At 38.5% G+C, this 15,438-nt stretch overlaps 1 protein-coding gene across 2 annotated transcripts in view; it reads left to right on the forward strand.

Annotated features, from left to right (window-relative positions):
- The window catches only part of WDR27 (WD repeat domain 27), a 608,839-nt gene that overhangs the window by 269,772 nt on the left and 323,629 nt on the right, over positions 1-15,438 (forward strand). The gene's annotated exons all lie outside the window — the stretch shown is intronic.

Below are 15,438 nucleotides of genomic sequence, written 5' to 3' on the forward strand. Positions count from 1 at the left end.
CACAAACTTGAGCAATTCAGACTGGATAAATGCTGAAGGAATGCATAAACCACATGTCAAAGGTATGTTTAGATTCATAGATATAGACAGTAGGATTTACATTTAAATCTTTTTTTTTCTTGTAAAATTCAAACTTATCTTTACCTCACTCTGCCTCTTTATTGGTCAGTGAGACGTACTATAAAACCTGTATGGTGGCAGAGGGTTGGGGTCAAGTGAAGGAAAATGGTACATTTGCTTATAGCTACCAAGATGTCTGCCAATAGATACAAAATTGCCTGGCCATTTAAATATCTTTTTTTTTATTTTTTTTATCACCATAGTCTTATAGTATGTGTTTGGAATTTTTCTATATACTCATTATAAAGTATAATGGCACATGGTAATTTATAGCAAACTTGTAGCTTCTAAAGGTAACTTATACTCACTTATTGTTAAGCAATGTGTACAATATTTCTGGAATGGAAGCATAAAAGGCATTTTATGGCTTAAATGCTTATTCTAAATACTGTACAGTACTACAGTATGAAAAGAAGTAGAAGTACAAAATTCTCCCTTCAGACATATTAATGACAGGACATAAAATGGACCATTTCAATTTATCTCTTAAATTTATGGAATATGCAAGCATCAAAATATGTTGCTATGCTGTCATTTTTGCCCTGTATTAATTGCCTTTTTTTTTTTTTTTTTTTTTTTTTTTCCTTGTCAAAAGAAGTTTATTGAGTATACAATGTTATAAAGATACATAAAGTAAGTTTACAAGGATCTATAAAGTAAGCTCATTGTTTTACAGTAGGGTTTATATAGGTAAATATCATGAAATTTCAAATATTAAACATTGGGTTCACGTAAACCTAAATTAAAGATATATATCATTTCCTTAGTTACTTTTGTAGGTATTTAAATGATTTATACCTACTATACATATTGTTTACAAGTAGAGTGTATATAGGTCAAATAAATTCTGATAATGAGCTTTAATCGTAAGGTGGAGAAAAGGAAAGAGAAAGAAGAAAAAGGGTTGAAAGGTAGAGGTATGGTCCACAAGGTTGTCCCGCTCGTCAGTTTATTATTCTTTTTAGTTCTCTTTGAAGCCTTAGAATGGGTTTCTCTGTAAGTCATTTAATCTGTTACCATGGCAACAGGACAGAGTCATTGAAGTTTGACAGGAACTGTTGTTTTATCCAAGGATGCCAAAGTTTTTCAAATTTTGGAATTTGATTTTGATCGATGGCTACCATCTTAGCATGGGACATTGTATTATTCATTCTATGAATTGTTTCTGCTAGTACCAATGTAGGAGATTTCCATGCCTTGGCCACTGTTTGTTTTGCAGCCGTTATTAGTTGGATCATAAGTTTGAATTGAGAGAGTGTTAACCATTCCGGTTTTAGATTAAGTAAAGTTAAATATGGATCTGGTTGTATTATTTTTTTAAATATTTTAGATGCAATCACGAAGACTTCCTTCCAGAAGGTTTGGATTACTGGGCACGTCCACCATATGTGTAAATATGTGCCTATTTCTGGGCATCCTCGAAAACAAAGAGCTGAGGTATTAGGTGAATATTTTGCCACTCTAGCGGGTACAAGGTACCAGCGAGTTAGGACTTTATAATTTGTCTCCAGTGCTAAGATGTTGGGTGAAGATGACTTAGATGTGAGCCATATGTTAGACCAGTCCGTGTCTTCTAAAGTTCGTCCCAGGTCCTCCTCCCACCTCTGAACGTAAGAGGGTCTATTAAGATTTGCTACTCCATATAATTGATTATAAAGTGATGAAATTGTACCTTTAGCAAATGGATCTTTTGTACAGATTGATTCGAAAATGGATAATTGGGATAATGGTGTATCCCCCTTTAGGAATGGTGTATAGAAATTTTTGATTTGGAGATATCTAAATATCTCAGAGTTTGGTAGATCATATTTTTCTCTAAGCGATGGGAATGAAAGGAATGATTTAGATGCTATGAAGTCATTTAGTGTCTGAATGCCTGATGTTGTCCAAGCTTTAAAAGAATTTGGGTAGATCCATGCCGGATAAAAGGCCGGATTTCTGATAAAAGAAAGGAGAGGATTGTGTGGAGATTGTAACTGATATTTGGTTTTTAGTTTATCCCAGAGAGATAAGAAGTGTTTAGTTATGGGATTATGAATTTTAAAGCGGTCTTTAGGATCAAGCCATAATAAATTTGATATTGATAGAGGGTCATTTTCTGAAGCCTCTATAAATACCCATAATGGGATTTCCTGTTTTGCATGGTATTTGGACAGACTGGCCAAATGTGCTGCTCTGTAGTAGTTAGTAAAATTAGGGTATCCCAGGCCTCCTTTATTTTTGGGAAGATGTAGTGTGTGTATAGGTATACGTGGTTTAGAAGAGCCCCATATAAACGAAGTTGCTCTTTTTTGTACTATTCTCAAAAAATAGGAAGGAATTGGAATAGGGAGGACTCTGAATAGATAAAGCAATTTGGGTAGAATAGTCATTTTGATTGCATTAATCTTCCCTATCCAGGATAAAGGAAGTTGTGACCATTGTTTTATTAGATTTGTGATCTGTCTTAATACAGGAGGATAATTGGTTGAGAATAAGTCAGAATGAGATGCTGTTAAATGAATTCCAAGATATGGGATTGATTTTTCTGCCCATGTGAATGGGAGTGCAGCCCTAGCCGGGATCAATTCCAGGTTTGTGAGTGAAATATTAAGCACTAGGCATTTCTTAGGATTAATCATAAGGCCGGATAGGGCTGCAAACCCATCAAGAGCTGGTATTAAGTTAGGACCAGAGACCTGTGGTGATGATAGAAAAAGTAATATATCGTCTGCAAATATACATAATTTGTGTGTAATACCTCCTACTTCAATGCCAGTTATAGTTTGGTTTGTTCTGATGTATTGGGCCATGGGTTCGAGTATAAGGGCAAATAATAAGGGAGATAATGGGCAACCCTGTCGGGTACCTCTTTCGATATCAAAGGCTTCAGATTTGTATCCAGCATATTTTATATAGGCTTTGGGTTTATTATATAATGCTTTGATCCATGTTAAAAAGTGGGGTCCAAAACCCCATTTTTGTAATGAATATTGCATATATTGCCAGGATACTGTGTCAAATGCCCTCTTAATATCGAGAGATAGAAAACATAAAGGGATTTTCCGTTTTTTAGCAATATGTGCCAATAACACTGCCCTGCGTATATTATCGCCTGCCTGTCTATTTGGCATGAAGCCTACTTGATCTCTATGTATTAATTTTCCTATAATGCTATTGAGGCGTTTTGCTATTATTTTTGCTAATAATTTAATATCGAGGTTTAACAGAGAGATAGGCCGATAATTCACACAGGAAGTATCATCAGAAAGGGGTTTTGGGATCATACAAACAATTGCCATTAGTGTTTCTTGCCGAAAAGAATGTCCATCTAGAAGTTTGTTAAAAGTTTCAGTGAGAATGGGAGAGAGTATTTCTGAGAAGGTTTTATAGTATAAAGCCGAGTAGCCGTCTGGGCCTGGTCTTTTGTTAAGTTTTAGGTCTTTTATGGCGTTAGCAACTTCATCTATAGTTATAGGCTCATCCAAACTGCTTTTTTGATTCTGAGATAACTCAGGTAAGGTTATTTTTGAGAAGAAGGATTCAGCCTCTGTAGGATTAAATTCATTGTTTGTCTTGTATAAAGTTGCGAGATGTGAGTGAAATTTATGGACTATTTTAACTGGATTACAAGTGTAAACATTTTTTGATAATTTCAAACGTATTGGTTTGAAAGATTTGTTAGTTGAATTTAATGCCCGAGCCAAATATGTACCTGGTTTGTTTGTATTCATGTAGAAATTGTGTTTGGAGCGTTTGAGGGATTTATCAACTGACTCAGTGAGAAATAGATCATATTCCAATCTAGATTTTTCCAGATGAGATTTTGTACTCTGAGATGGATTATCTTGAAATGATATGTAGGCTGCATTAAAATTGAGTTCTAGTTTTTTTGCTAGATTTTTGCGTTCCCGTTTAAATAGTGCCATTTGTCTTTGTATTGTACCACGCAAGACAGGCTTATGAGCTTCCCACAGTGTTATTGGGGAGATGTCTGTTGTATTATTAATTGATATATATTCCTTTAAAGCTTGTTCAATGGCCATCTGATGTAGTGGGTGTTTGAGCATTATGTCCGGTAAGTACCACGTTGGGTCATGCGCTTTTGGTATGGCTGAGGCTATAGTAGTGTATACTGCATTATGGTCAGACCACGGAATCGGAATTATATCTGATGCAATAATTTCTGGTATCATTCCTATTGTTAGAAAAATATGATCTATTCTGGTGAAGGTTTGATGAGGGTGCGAGAAATAAGTGAATTTCTTTTTCATTGGGTTACTTTCTCTCCATGAATCTACCAGATTGTATTTGGAAAGAAGTTGAGAAAAAGGTAATCTAGAGGTTATTTTGGATGGTGTAAAAGGTGATTTATCTAGAAATGGGAGGAGGACCTGGTTCGAATCCCCACACATTATCACTGTTCCTATTTTGTGTGTATTAATCACTTGTAATATATGTGAGAGGAATGGTGTAGGTTGTTTGTTAGGAGCGTAGTAGGAAATCACCGTGATTGCTGTATCCATTATATGACCCATGAGTATCAGGTATCTACCTTCTGGGTCTTTAATTTCTGATGATAAGGTGAATGGTGTGGATCGGTGAAATGCAATTAGAGTTCCCCTTTGCTTGGTACAGGCAGAAGCCGTGTAAATTTGTTGATAAAAAGGAGAAATATATTTTGGAGTAGAATCTTTGGTGAAGTGTGTTTCTTGGAGGCATACTATGTGAGCCTTCTTGTTATGGAAAGTACGGAAGGCTTTGGTCCTTTTTTGAGGGATATTTATTCCCTGAACATTCAGGGAAAGTATATTCAGTGGTGCCATGGCAATAGATCAAATAGTTTTGACTTACTTTTTGTTATGCAGAGCTGACTGCGCAGATCAACCTGTGTGGACTGAAGAGATGAATAGATAGAAAAGAAACCAGTGAATTCTGGAGTAAAGAGTAAACAAAAAACATATGAGATTAGATGATACATTGTATAAATTATTTTTTGCAAGTAATCACAATTTACCCGTGAAAGAGAATAAATATCTCTCTCAGGGGAATAAGTGCCTTCGTCACACTCCCACATAATATGGTTGGGAGAATGAGGAGGGCTAATGGGGGTACACGGATCTTCCGCTTACAGGAGAGAAGTGCTATGTCAAAAGACATCAAAATGATGTTTCATTAATTGGAGTGCAGAATATAGTTTTTGTTGAAATTATTTATTCCAGGGTGGTTGTATATGGTTAGTCTTGCCCTAGGCTAAATAATTCAGTTAGATAGGTACTGTTAATAACTTTGGTATTGATGAAGATAGTTTGAATTATTTTGGGATTTTAACCCTTTTAGAGTAAACAATAACATATTTTATTCATACGTAACTGTTTAGATATGTTAACTCATAAAATTGAGGTTGTATTGCTTCAGATTAGAATAAACAAAAACATAATTCTAGGAACTAGTTAGGTAATAATATATTTGTTTTAAGAAAAGAAAGAAAAAGCTTCCATTACTTCTGGATTATTGAACATATTTGTCCTAAAAAGTAATAAATCTATTGTTATTACCTGATAATATATAACTGAACAAGAATTTCCTTATTTCACTTATATATTCTAAGGCTATATGAATCAGAAGTAATAAGAAATATAACTGGAATGTAACATGATCCCACACAGTGTGTGACTATCAGAATGCAGTTACATTCAGTTATAAATACAGGTTTTTTATAGAGAACCATCTCTTAGTATAATAAATGAAGAGATATCAGGAATTAGGATGTCAGTCCATTGAATCTTCTTGGTCCATGGATGATGTGGCAATCTGACTGAAAAGGGGAAGCCCCATTGATACATAATGTTGTGGCGTTGCAGTTCCATTAGTTGGGGTTTCATGGATCGTCTTTTAGTAATAGAAAGTTGGGATAGGTCAGCAAAAATTTGATAATTGTGTCCTTGAAAATTAAGTTCCTTTTTTTCTCTTGCAGCAATTAGTATTTGTTCTTTCGTTCTGTAATAATGAAATTTTGTGATTATATCACGTGGGGGTCCATCTTTCTTTTTGGCTGTGAGGGCTCTGTGTACTCTGTCCAGTTCTAAACGTTCAATAGGGATATCTGGCTTTAGTTCTTGTAATAGAGCAGTAATAGTAGATTGCAGGTCTGTCACAGTTTCAGGTATTCCCCTTATGCGTAAGTTTGAACGTCTGGCTCTATTTTCGTAATCTTCGAGCTTAGTTTGAAGTATTAAATTCTCTTTTTTTAATTGTTCCAATTCTGTTATATTTTCTTGGGTTGTAATTTCAATTTCATCCATTTTTATTTCTAAGGCTGCGGTGCGGTTTCCCAGCTCTCTTATTTCTTTGGTTAGGCTTTTTGTTATTTGGTCTGAGGTTTGTTTTAAAGCCTTATGAAGCATCTTTTCAAATTGTAATAATATTACTGGGGATACTGAGGAGGCTTGTGGAGAAGTTTGTGAGAGGATTTGTTCTGTATCTGACTCAAATGGAGAGTCTTGCTGTGACATTTTCTGTCTGTGAGAGAGCCCTGATGCTGTATCTTGTGAGGTGACTGGAGCTGCTTCAGCTGCAGTGAGTGCCTGTGAGCTCTTTGTGAGGTGATTTTTATTTCTGCCACGGTTTCCTCCCAGTACCATATTTCCTGCCCAAACTTTCACAGTTTGTTCCCTGGGGCAAAAAGGTTCAAATGGATACCTTTTGAGCCTGCAGGCTCCGCTTTGTCCTTCTCTTCTCTCCTCAGCAGTGTGGAGCTCTAACAATGCATGTCTGCTCCGCTAGGCTCCGCCTCCTGCCCCCCTATTTACATCGTATTAATTGCCTTTTAATCAGCCATGCATTTAATTTGTGATTATGAGTTATTTAAGCCACTTAATACCCAATGTAGTATGTAATTGTATCTGTGATGATCTTCAGATATACAATGTTATAATGTGGTTTAATAACAATCTACTTTTATTATTATTATACAGGATTTATATAGCGCCGACAGTTTACGCAGCGCTTTACAACATTAGGGCAGACAGTACAAGTACAATACAATTCAATACAGGAGGAATCAGAGGGCCCTGCTCGTTAGAGCTTACAATCTAGGAGGGAGGGTCAAGTTATACAAAAGGGTAATAGCTGTGGGGGATGAGCTAATGGAGAAAATAGTGGAGTTGTTAGATGGAGGCAGGATAGGCTTCTCTGAAGAGGAAAGTTTTCAGGGATCGCCTAAAAGTGGATAAAGTTGGAGACAGTCTGACAGATTGGGGTAGGGAATTCCAGAGGATGGGCGAGGCTCGGGAGAAGTGCTGGAGGCGGATATGGGAGGAGGTGATGTGGGAGCTAGAGAGCAGGAGGTCTTGGGAGGAACGGAGATGGCGATTAGGTTGGTATTTTGAGACTAGGTTAGTGATGTAGCTGGGGGCAGAGTTGTGGATGGCTTTGTAACTTATTGTTAGTATTTTGAATTTAATTCGTTGGGCGAGTGGTAGCCAATGGAGGGATTGGCAGAGAGGGGTAGCAGACACTGAGCGGTTTGTAAGGTGGATGAGTCTGGCAGCAGCATTCATGATGGACTGAAGGGGGGATAGTCTATTTAAAGGTAAGCCAATGAGGAGTGAGTTGCAGTAGTCAAGGCGAGAGATAACCAGAGAGTGAATCAGGAGCTTTGTGGTTTCATTGGTTAGAAAGGGACGTAGTTTAGAGATGTTGCGGAGGTTGAGGCGGCAAGCTTTGGAAAGTGATTGGATGTGGGGCTGAAAGGAGAGTTCAGAATCTAGGATAACACCTAGCACCCTGACATGTGGGGTGTACTTAGAGCTAGTATTTCGGGAGTTTCTTACCTGTTTATTATGTTCCTTGTTTTTTTGTTATTTAAGATACCCGCTAGAGCAATGGAGTGAACTGGAGAACAACAGACCTCAAAAATAGATTTGTGACATTTTAGCGATAAGCGAAGCAACTAAATATTCGCTGGTTGTAGCTGCAACTTGACTCATACATTATGTGACTACAAAAAAGGAAAAACTCACCCTGGGACTTTACATGAGGTGGGCACCGCTAAGCCAATAAAAGTAACAGCAGTAAATACAGTATATACTGAATACACAGAAAAAACATACTTGTGGAGGCTTCCTGCTGGGACCTACTACTCATGCATTTATACACTTACTTCACTCAGTCAATACATACTATGGATATAGCGAGACCAATAGGGACATACATTTTCTGTCTATGCACTGCTTCCCTCCCAATCGACCCTGTGTGGGGTTCTTTCTGGCTCCGCCTCCTCAGCTCCCTGGCGAGACATCTGCTGCCACCGTTTGGAGGCTGCACACCCGCTGGTTCGGCTATGTGTAGTGGTACAATTCATACACATCTACTCCTGAAGAGCGAGCTGGGACTCACGAAATATGTCGGGTACACCTGATGTCTGTATGTTATGTGATTGTTTATACACGAATGTACCACCTTTTTTACCTTACCCATTTATATGTACTCTGTATGAATTGTTTTTTTCTGATGATATCAATGAATGTACTACTTTTACTGAATAAATATATACTGTATTTACTGCTGTTACTTTTATTGGCTTAGCAGTGCCCACCTCATGTAAAGTCCCAGGGCAAGTTTTTTCTTTTTTGTTGCAAATTTTAGGGATGGAAGTGCGTCACTGGTGATACCAGACCTTTCCCTTTCTTCTATACATTATGTGACTATATCTAGTAGTTTTATGTGTTTTTAATCTAATTTAAGGTTCTCATTAACCACTTTAATACAGGGCACGTTTACCCCCTTCCTGTCCAGACCAATTTTCAGTTTTCAGTGCTCTCACACTTTGTATGACAATTACTCAGTCATGCTACACTGTACCCAGACAAAATTTTTATCATTTTTTTTCGCACAAATAGAACTTTCTTTTAGTGGTATTTAATCACCACTGGGTTTTTCATTTTTTTGCAATTATAAGCGAAAAAAGAGCGAAAATTGTTTCTATTATAAGATTTTGCCAATAAGTCATTGTTGTTCATAAATTTGGGCCAAAATTTATATTGCTACATATCCTTGGTAAAAAAAAAATAAAAAAATAAGTGTATATTATTTAGTCTGTGTGAAAGTTATAGAGTCTGCAAACAATCTCTTCTTCAGCTAAATATTATTATGTTGTGGGTCTGCTACACACACACCTTGTTTTTGTTGTTAATGTATGTAATGCATTACTGATAAAAATATACATCATTTTCAGCACCACAAATGAATTTTGGTGAGTCACGATTGTGGCAAATTATAAAGCACTGTGGGAGTTATTTACTAAAGGAAAATCCACTTTGCACTCCAAGTGAACTGCAAAAGTGCACACGAAACTGCACTTGTAGTGCAAAGTGGATTTGCCTTTAGTAAATAACCCACATTTCAGTGTAAACACCAACTTAGTCCAAAAAATGTTATTGAGCCTTGGAAGAAGAAGCCACACATTGTTGAGTAGAAAACTTTTTACTCTGTGCACATTCACATGTGCGTTAGAAAAGGGTTTTTGAACAAACCAACATATTTTAGTGATAACATTTTTTTTTTGGATAGTACAAATAGCCTTTTTTGTGTTAAAACAGGCATGTTTAAAACCATAAACAATACACAACTCAGGAACAAAGTTCAACTTTGACAAAGTAAAGGCAATATCAGACATTTGTATGTCCAAACTGTGTTGATATTGCCTTCCATCAGATGGGGTGATGTCACCCCTGTGAAAGACAAATTTTGAAGATGCACACAAATTTAGAGTCAAAATGGGGATTTCCCTCCTGATCCCATACCTAATGTCAACATGTGTTAGCTCCCATCATGGGGGATCAATGGACATGTTTCGGGGGTGCCACCCCCTTCCTCTCATCTACTTTAGTTGCGAGGAAGGGGTTGCACCCCCAAAACGCGTACCTTGATATCCCGTGATGGCATATAGCACATGTTGACACACTGTGTGCATCTTCAAAATTTGGCTTTCAAAATTTTGGAGAAAAGTTAGAAAAATAGAAAGAATTTTAGAAATGTTGTTGTATTTTCGATTCTGCCTAAAACATCAATTATGTTTTTGAGTCTTTTTCCACATCATTGATGTCTTCCTTGATCTTCTGTAAATCCGATTGCACACCATGATCTCCCCGATGAGGACTTGTGCACTTCAGCAACATCCACATCACCTAAAAAAAAAAAAAAACACACCGTGTATTATAAATATGCAGGCATCTGTCTATTACCTGAAGCTGTGGTCTCAGACACTCACCTGTTGTGGTCACTATTTCGCCCACTTCATAAACCTGTCCTTCCTTCACATCCTCTGGTTGTTTCTTTTGGATTTCCCCTTCTTTAGGAGGTTGAGGGTCCCTGGTGACCTCAGACATCCCGAGTCTTTTCTCCCCTATGTGAATAAAGTAAAGGTATACTTAGCACACAGATATTTGAGGCAAGAAATAGGAATATGAAACATTGCTTGGAAGTGTCGTACAATTGTCTGTTTTGGCAGAGTTCAAAGCTGAAGACATGAATTTTTCCCTTTACAAAGCTGGTATACTTACCTTTTTTGTTAAAGTATCACACATGTAGAGACCCTTAGTATCCACTGGAGCACCTGTGTGGGACACCCTAAAAAGTTTGTTCTGGTGTCCCACACTAGTGCTCCTGCGTCCAGATGTATAAACAGGTGCTGAGTGTCCTCTCTTTACACTGAATCAAGTTTGCATTTCATTCTAGTTACAAACCCATCTTCTGTACTGATCCTGCTCCCTCAATTTCAGGTCTGACCATCGTTTCCTCAGTTGATTCTTGGATCGCCGTACCCCAAAATTCTTCTGCAGACTTTTTAGTCATGATCTTGGCCTTTCTCACATTTGCTTTTGGGTACGGTCCATGCTTTCCATCATAGTTGGCCCTCTTGAAGATGTCCACCGTCTCCACCATCTCTATAAAGGCCATATTTGAGGCCTTAAATATCCTCCGGGATCGGGACGTTTGTGGCTATGGGCTTTTCTTGTTGTTGCTGCTACCCTCAGGCTCCTGCTCTGTCTCCGCCATGTGCTCTCCCACTGCGCCGAAAGACAAGGGGTAGGGAATATACTAGATAGAAGGTCGGGGCAGGCGGAGTTTCACGCATGAGCAGTGTATATAAAGCGTAACACGTGTGTGTCATACATACAATATGTGAGTGGAGGAAGGAGTATCAGAAGCGCCAATCATTAGAACGAAGGTACTATTTGGTGCATCAGTGGCCTATACTACTTCTAGATTGAGACCTATATTGGGACAAGATTATGAGAGTTTAGCCTGACATTAGGGTTTGTCTTGTGTTGTGTCTTGCAGAGAAAATGGATCTATTCAATGATGAGGACTTTATCCCCATATTCATTGCTATGTACAGGGAGCTGACCTGTCTGTGGCAGGTAAACCACCCCTTTTATAACAATAAACCAAAGAGGAAGGCAGCGCTGGATCAATTGCTGGAATTTGTGAAGCCAATGAATCCCACGGCAGACATCCCCTATTTGAAGGCCCTAATTGGTGGCATGAGGAGCACTTATAATAGGGAGCGCAAGAAGGTCCAGGATTCTCAGAGATCAGGAGCTGCAGCAAATGACATTTATGTACCCAGGTTGTGGTACTATGAAAGACTGCATTTTCTAGCAGGCCAGACTGAACCCAGGCCAGCACTCTCCAGTCTTCCTTCAAGGCTTCCTTCCACCTCAGCTGGGGCTTCTGATGTCCAACCTGGGCCTTCCACCCAGGAAGAAGTGAAGGAGCCCAGCTTGAGCCAGGAACAGCATTGTTCCACATATTACTAGTCAAATCATTAATGATGTTAACTAGATGTTATTATTGATCTTTAATTTCTGATTTTACAAAGTGTTTTACATATCAATAGACAGTAGTAGCCACAAATGATTGGGACAAAAATGAAAAATGCTGGGGTCAGAATGATAGTCTTTTCTATTTATTAACATTCAATTTGCAATAGTCATGAGCTGAAAATTATATGTGATTGATGAACCAAAAACTAAAACTATGTCCCTTTTTCATACACAGGAAAGTCTCAGCCAGGAGGAGGCCGTGGAAAGTCTCAGTCAGGAGGTGGCGGGGGAAAGCGGCAGCCAGGAGGTGGCCAGACCCAGTAGCCTGACCAAATCCCAGGTCCCTCCCCTCCGCCTTCAAAAAAAAAGTCCCAGGAAGAGGAGTAAATTGGAGGAGGCAGCACTTGGCCTATTTCGGAAGGCTACTGCGGCCCTCAGAACCCCCCCCCAATAATCAAGACGACTATGCCTATATGGCAGCCTGCAAAATGCAGGAAATGGAGGAGGGCCAACACCTCTTATGTGAGGAAGTTATGTTACAACCCCTAAATAAGGGCTTGAGGGGCAAACTCACAAGCCAAAGCCACGTTTGTGAGTTCAACCATGGTTCTCCTCCACCTCCACCTCCTGCCACAACTACAACACCAGAGCCACAGCCTGGAAGGAAGACAAGAGAGTGATGGCCTGGGTTCAGTCTGGTCTGACAAAAGATGCAGGCTGTTGTAAGACCACAGCCTGATGACATATATGTCATCTGCTGCTGTTCCTGATCTATTGTAGTCCTCGACCGGATTGTGCTCACTATTATAAGGACTCCTCAGGCCACCAATTTGGACTAAAAGAATTGATGTGTGCCCTGGGGTACAAAGGCTTCGCAAATTTCACCAGTTTCGCCAGCATTGCCCTCCTCTTTATTTTGTTATGACCCATAATAAACGGCTATTTATTTTTCACAAATACTTGCCTATGTGTTTAACTTCAAAAAGGACAGTTGTGAGTAGGCGGGTACATTTCAAAAATACAATGTCAAATTAACAAGGGACACCAACACCAACCTCCTTGAGGTTAAAAAATACAAGATATTAATGGTGTTGTGGTAACTTGACACAAAACGAAAGAAAAAATTATGGAGATCACTATAAAAAAAAAAAAAAAAAATAGGAGATCTAAACATTATTATGGAGATCTGACGAAAAAAAAATTATTCATGAGATCATGAGAAATAATAAAGAAATCAGGTTGTCAGAACTGTGTGAATATGAGCAGCAAAACAACTTCATTATTCTAACATTATAAAGAAGAGAATGCGCTGCATTAAAGATTTAAAAATTTGCAGATTGACGAATGTTCTATCTCCATTACAAACACTAGCTTTACCAGACCGAGCGCTTCCGTCTTGTAATTGATTCAGAGCATGCGTGGAACTTTGTGCGTCAGAATTGTGTACACACGATCGGAATTTACGAGGACGGATTTTGTTGTCGGAAAATTTGAGATCCAGATCTCAAATTTTGTTTGTCAGAAATTCAGACGGAAAATGTCCGATGGAGCCTACACACGGTCGGAATTTCCGACAACAAGCTCCCATCGAACATTTTCTGTCGGAAAATCTGACCGTGTGTACGGGGCATTAGATTGATTTACTAAAACTAGAGAGCGCAAAATCTGGTGCACCTCTGCATAGAAACCAATCAGCTTCCAAGTTTTTCATTGGTCACAGTGTCATTACACCCACAACAATAAAACCTGTCAATAAATGCAGTATTACATGCTGATCATACTCACTAAATGTTTTTTCCTTTGTATTCTGTAAAAAACCTGGTTGATCCTACAGTTCTTTGTCCCTCCCTCCTGTCTGTGACCCTTTTGCAGCTGCAGATTCTGTAGAGCGGCAGCTTTTCCCCTTAAGTGCACATGTTCGGATTTCTGTAAGTTGCAATGCAGGGCATTTCCTCCATGATCTTACCTGTACAGTCACATATGTGGGCATATACACTCTGGATAAATGATAGCCCACTTCCTTCTCTTCAATGCCCACTAACTAGCAAAACACACTTTGGGTGGGATATTACATCTTGATTGATAACTCCGCCCACACCATGTTATTGACTAAGAATAATAAATATTGGATTTTACTAAAATGTTTCTATTATGATGTAACACATTTATTTGATATTCATTGTGTATTTTTAAATAGTATTATGAAGGCATTTAATTAATTAATTTATTTCAGGTACATATATATATATATATATATATCAATTTACGCAGCACTTTACGTATACATTGTACATTCACATCAGTCCCTGGCAGCCCTCAAGGAGCTTACAATCTATGGTTCCTAACCTACATTCATACACTGTACTAGGGTCAATTTAGACAGCATTTTATTTTGGTCATGTGACACAGAGTCAAAGTTCAGGCTTTCTCTGCTTACGTATGGAACATTCATCAGCAGAGACAAAAGCCCCTCCCCCAATGTGTGTCTGTACACGGGAAAGATGTGTAAAAGTCACGTTAGCGCTAAATGGCAGCATTGGGAAAGGTATCCAGAGGGTGTTTTATTTTTTCTTTAAATAACTGCACAGGCATGATGCAGATACATTATTATACAGGATTTATATAGCGCCAACAGTTTGCGCAGTGATTTGGAACATGAGGGCACACAGTACAGTTATATACAATTCAATACAGGAAGAATCAGAGGGCCCTGCTTTTTAGAGCTTACAATCTAGAATGAAGGGTCAAGTGATAAAAAAGGTAATAGCTGTGGGGGAGGAGCTAATGGAGAAAATTGAAGTACAGTTGTTAGGTGAAGGCATGATAAACTTCACTGAAGAGATGGGTTTTCAGGGATCGTCTAAAGGCAAACAGAGTAGGAGATAATCAGACATATTGGGGTAGGGAGTTCCATAGGATGGGGGAGACTCAGGAAAAGTCCTGGAGGTGAGTATGGGAAGAGGTGACAAGGGTGCTAGAGAGCAGGAGGTCTTGGGAGGACTGAAGAGAACGATTATGCTGGTATTTTGAGACCAGGTTAGTGATGTAGCTGGGAGCAGAGTTGTGGATGGCTTTGTAAGTTGCTGTTAGTATTTTTTTTTTTAATATCTTTATTTATTTTTCTGTGTCAAAAAAATATAACATATAGCGTGGATACCACCTTGCTGTATCATTAAAATACACAATTTCTTAATACATTCTTAACAGCAAAGAAAGAAACCCCCACTCCCATTCCAAAACCCCCCAACCCAACCCACCCCCCCATCAGTCCCTCTCCCTTCCCCATCTACCTTTCTCGCTCCAAGTCTATCCTATTCTTTTCCACTAATCCTCCTCTCCTGATATGTGTCTATCTTATACTTCCTCTACTACGATTTATGACCTATGCTCCCATTATTTCTGCAAATCTTATTGTTTGCTTATAATCAATCCATTCCCGCCATTTCTCTTCAAATTCCTCTATTCCCTCTCCATCACTGAACCTAAGATATTCTAAGTTTTGAATTTT

The sequence above is a fragment of the Aquarana catesbeiana genome, linkage group LG04 (genome assembly GCF_042186555.1).
Source record: "Aquarana catesbeiana isolate 2022-GZ linkage group LG04, ASM4218655v1, whole genome shotgun sequence".
Lineage (NCBI taxonomy): Eukaryota > Metazoa > Chordata > Amphibia > Anura > Ranidae > Aquarana > Aquarana catesbeiana.